This window comes from Fukomys damarensis, unplaced genomic scaffold (assembly GCF_012274545.1).
Source record: "Fukomys damarensis isolate Sample0158 unplaced genomic scaffold, DMR_v1.0_HiC HiC_scaffold_16, whole genome shotgun sequence".
Lineage (NCBI taxonomy): Eukaryota > Metazoa > Chordata > Mammalia > Rodentia > Bathyergidae > Fukomys > Fukomys damarensis.
Window position 1 is genome coordinate 30,899,914 of NW_022900928.1, and position 5,068 is coordinate 30,904,981.

A 5,068-nucleotide genomic window follows, 5' to 3' on the forward strand; every position below is an offset into this window, starting at 1 on the left:
AAAAAAACCAGCCTGAGCTACACAGTGAGTTCCAGGTCAGTTTCAACTACATAGTGAGACTCTGTCTCAAAAAAAAAAAACCCAAAAAATAAAACCAAATAAGTTAGGGCTGGGGATTTAGCTCAGTGGTTCTGACTTACCATTTAGTTTTTTTTTCTAGAGAGAAATTAATTCTAAGTTAAATTAAAATTTTTCATTTAGAAGTTATGATAATGAAGAAAGACCAAGAAGCTTTGTGTTACCAAATTCAAAAGTAAGCACTACAGGGGCTGGGGATTTAGCTCAGTGGTTCTACCACCTGCTTCACAAGTGCAAGGTCCCAAGTTCAATCCCAGGTACTGAAAAAAAAAAGAAAGCACTATAGAAGGTAACACACTACTATAGACAATGCCCAACCTGCAAATGGACTGTATCGCTCTGGGAGCCAAAGTCATAAATTGACCATTTCCCCACAAGAACCAATTCAATCAATATTGAACACAATAAGAATAATTATCTTAATAAGATTACTGACATTTAGAAATGGGAAGAAAGGAGCTAAAAGTGTAGGGAAGGTGGGATGGGTAGGGGAAGGGCAATAAGGGAAAAGAAAAATATCTGAGATAATGAAAAGATGGAAATAAAGTGTTTGTAGATGGGGAGGGGAGGAGGGGGTGAAGGGAGGGCAGGGACAAGGGGAAAAAATGAGAACCAAGACCTGTCATGTAGAGGTACAAGATCTCAACAATGAATATAACTGTACTGTATCCCTAAAATGTACCAATAAACTCAATTAAAGCTGAAAAAAATTTAAAAAAAAGAATAATTATCTTGTAATATAAATAGTTAAAGCAGAAAAGGCAAGCACACTGGCTAAAATTATTGTTTTAAATTTATTCTAAAAGCTGATAATTAAAACAATGACCCATTTCACTAAAGTGATAAAATGTAGTATTTGTTTTTCACTAAAAAAAAATCAAATGTAGCACCTGTTCTCATCAGTTTAATATTTACAAGAGAGAGAGAGAGACAGACAGATTAAATTAAAATGAAATTAAAAAAGGAAAGCAGGGCCAGGGATGTAGCTCAGTGGCGTGCCCATGAATTGCAAGCATAAGTTAGAGTTAGACCCCTGTGGGGGGAAAAAAAGGAAAGGAAAAGAAAAATAAGGATATGCACTTTGACACTGAATAGTCCTAAGTATCTTAATGGTATCATTTCATGCATCTATCATTTATCTCTTCTTCCTTCCCTATCTCATCCTTAGATATAAGTCCAGTACGATCAGACCCATCTCCCTTTTTCATCACTATTTCCAAGACAAAACACAGTTCCTAGATCATGGTAACTCAACTATGTAAATAAATCAAAATAGCAACAAAAAAGAAAAGCAAAAAAAGGGAGGAGATGAGTAAAGTGTAAAAAAACAAACAAAAAATTTCATTGAGAGAAGAGTTTTTGCAAGTGTAAAACAAAATTATGTGAACTAGCCAGGCACGGCAGCGCACATCTGTAATGCCTGCTGAACTCAAAGCCAGCCTGGACAACTTAAGTGAAACCTGTCTCAAAATAAAATAAAACAATGGAGTTTTCATGACCCTACTGTCGATGCCATCTTTGCTGTCCAAACAGGAGCTGTTGCGGCTGCCCCTCCTGGCCACCATGTCCACCCAGGCGCAGGTGTATGCCCTGTTGGACCAGCTCACGGGCACAGCTCGAGATGTTCAGTGTATCTCTGCCTGCCCAGATCAATCTGCAAATGAGCTGCAGAAAAGCCTCATGTTCATCAAGCGGAGACAAAACAAGACAGAGTCAGGTTTACAGATGACCATGTTTGCAAGAGTCACCTTCTGGACTGCTGCCCCATGACATCCTGGCTGGCACGCATGTGGATTTAGAAGAATGTACAAAATCCACAACTTGGACCTCCAAGCAGATTATGAGATTGCAAGTAAAAAAAAGAGACCTGTTTTTTGACTTGGATGCGATGAATCACTTGGAGTCCTTTATTGCAGAGTGTGATCAGAGAACTGAGCTTGCCAAGAAACGACTGGCAGAAGCATAGGAGATCACTGCAGAAGTTTCTTCAAAGGCAGAAAAAGTACACGAGTTGAATGAAGAAATAGGAAAACTACTTGTGAAAGCTGAGCAGCTAGGAGCTGAAGGAAATGTGGATGAATCTCAGAAGATTCCAATGGAAGTGGACGAAGTATGCGCAAAGAAAAAAGAAGCCGAAGAATATAGAAATTCTGTGCCTGCATTCTGCTTTCAACAGCAAAAGCACATGTCTGGTGAGGTCTCCTCAGCCTAGCTTGGTCTTCATGACAACGACTGCCGGCTGGCAGACCACTTTGGGAGCAAGTTACATTTGGGGTTCTTTCAGATCCGAGAGAAACTTGATCTGTTAAGGAAAATTGTGGCTGAAAAGCGGAAGAAAAATCAGGATCACCTGAGGAGAAGAGAGGAGAGAGTGGGAGGAGCGGCTGACTAGGTGGTGTGGATCAAGAACCAAGGATCACAGGAGATCTACCTCCCAAGAGCGATGGAAGTCTTCCCGTTCCTTCGCCTGCTCCACCGCAGCCATCCCAGAGCCACAGCCAGCCTTCCAACGACCAGAGTGCGAAATGCACTCTGGGAGTACAGTCCTGGGAGTACAGGCGCAGCGATGGAGGGTCCACCAACCTGAGGCTGGAGAGCTCCAATGGGAAGGCCATTTTGAAAGACAAGAGGAAAAAAGAGGCCGGGGAGATCTGAGTCCCTGTCCTGACCCTGTAAATAGTCTGAGAGATGTTCAACATAGTCTAAAATTACCCTTTATATTTGCTGAATAGAACTCATCTTTTTTTTTGTAATTTAAATTTCTGTTGTTTGGAGCTAGCTGTGAGTTTCAAGAGTCATGCAGAGTTGCTCCTATGTTCTGGGGTTATGTTGCATAGGAATAAATAAAAGCAAAAACAATGGAACAAATAACTTCAAAAAAGTGATGAAGATGAAATGAAAAAGATAGCAGAGGTGGCTGTAGGTTATTTGATTTACTCTGTGAACTACCAAATGCTATGACTAACACAAGGGAGTTAATTTTCTGGATTTTGTTTTGTTTTCTTTTTTCCCCTTTTTCTCTATCTTGTAAGAGTCAAAATGAGAGGGAAGAATGCTTCCATGAACATTTGTAATGAAGTCAATACATTTAATTATTTATACAGCAGTAGATCTCTATGAAGTACCAGGCTTCTGTCCTCACCTCTTATATTCCATAGTATTTAAAAACTTGAACAGTACACTAAATGATAGTTTATGACTAACATGATCTCAGGTATTATGAAATCAGTTTGATGACTCTTTTATAGATAATCCTGTAGAACTGTAAATTTACACTAAAAATTTTCATTTCTAAGACAGGTGTGGTGGCACACATCTGTAATCCCAGCATTCAGGAGACTGAGGCAGGAGGATCTGTGAATTCAAGACCAAGCTGGGCTACATAGTGAGTTCCAGGTCAGACTCAACTGCATAAAGAGACTTTGTCTTGAAAAACAAAACAAAAAAATTCCATTTCTTTGCGAAATTTATATTGTCTTTATTCTTCACTAAGGTGATCACGTCATACTTTTCTTTCAATCAACATTCACTGGACAAGCAGAGTACTTAGATAAGTAGCATGTCATTCTACAGGTTCCTGTAATCCTATCAGAAAGAAGAATAAAAATGGCCTGTTGTCATTCCTAGCTATTTCAATAAATGACAAAATATATCTGAAAACACTTCATAGACCACAAAGCAATATCCAAACAACAGTTATTGTTATTCACCACCAGATGGTGATCGTGTCTTACTTAAAGCAAAATTCTGACTCTAAATTAGCCAACTAAACAAACCATGGTGTCTGAATAAAATGCTGGTGATTATAAAGTATGGGTCAAATTGCAACTAATAAAAATAAGTTCTGCCTTAAGACTTTTTAAAAAAATTAATTGATTTGTCCACATGAACATGTGATAACCTCAAAGTTAAAGATACAGACAGAAAAACTACTCAACACAATGGTGACCCTAAACATTTTAGAAAAAACAGAAACTGTTATAAAAGCATTGAAACAAACCCAAAAATATAGCACTATAACAAAACTACATGGATTTCAACCTTTATGAAGAGATGAACAAGAGACAGTCCACTCATTTTAAAGCAAATTCTAGTGCAAATACTGCAGGACATATCATTGTATAATACCACAATATCATTATTACTTCTTTAAAAATAACCACATTATTATTTGGTATTAACTATGAATAATCCTTTTTTAAAACCTAATGCAATTATTAGCACATAAAACTTCCTTGGTGTCACAGAATTTCTAGACAATAAAGCAACTTTTAAATTTTTCAATTAACCAAGAAATAAAATTGTGTTTTACTGTTGCCTGTGTACCAATGCTGGCAGCACTTCACACTTATTCCCTCAGTATTTACATGTCCAAGTCTTTGCCACAGTTTCTCTGAGGACAGAAAGTTAACCATTCCTAGGAGCATCCCCCAGCCAGTAACTGACAGAAGCTCCTTAACCATTCATTTGTGATAAATCTAAGGTGCTATCTACTCTTGAATTCCAGGGCTCAACAGGAACAATCAGCCCCAGATATAGATGTGCTTATAGATAACACATCTATACTGGTTCTTATTTTCCTCTGCTACCTCACTTCTCCCCTCCCCTCCCACCGTTTCCTGCCAATACTTCACAAATAAACTACCTCCATTCATATTTTTGTCTGCTTCTGGAGGAACCCAACATAAGACAATAAGATAAAATCTTGAGTTTTGAATCAAATCCATGGACATTCTCACAAAAAATGCAAAGATAAAAAATTCTGGAAATATGTCCAAGGAGTTTACAGACCTAGAATGCCCCAAATCATTTAAAGATACCAGTTTAAAGAACTCTTCCAGATAAGCACAATAATGGTGCACACCTGTAATTCTAGTACTCTTTGAAGAAAGGGCCAGGGATTTAGCTCAGTGGTTCCGCCGCCTGCCCTGCAAGTGCAAAGACCTGACGATTTCGATCCCCAGTACCAAAAAAAAAAAAAAAAAAAAAA

At 38.2% G+C, this 5,068-nt stretch overlaps 1 protein-coding gene and 1 pseudogene across 1 annotated transcript in view; one reads left to right on the forward strand and one right to left on the reverse strand.

Moving 5' to 3' along the window:
• Window positions 1-5,068, reverse strand: part of Rsf1 (remodeling and spacing factor 1) — a 151,462-nt gene that overhangs the window by 118,140 nt on the left and 28,254 nt on the right. The window lies entirely within an intron of this gene.
• Window positions 1,642-2,810, forward strand: LOC104868541 (annotated as a pseudogene).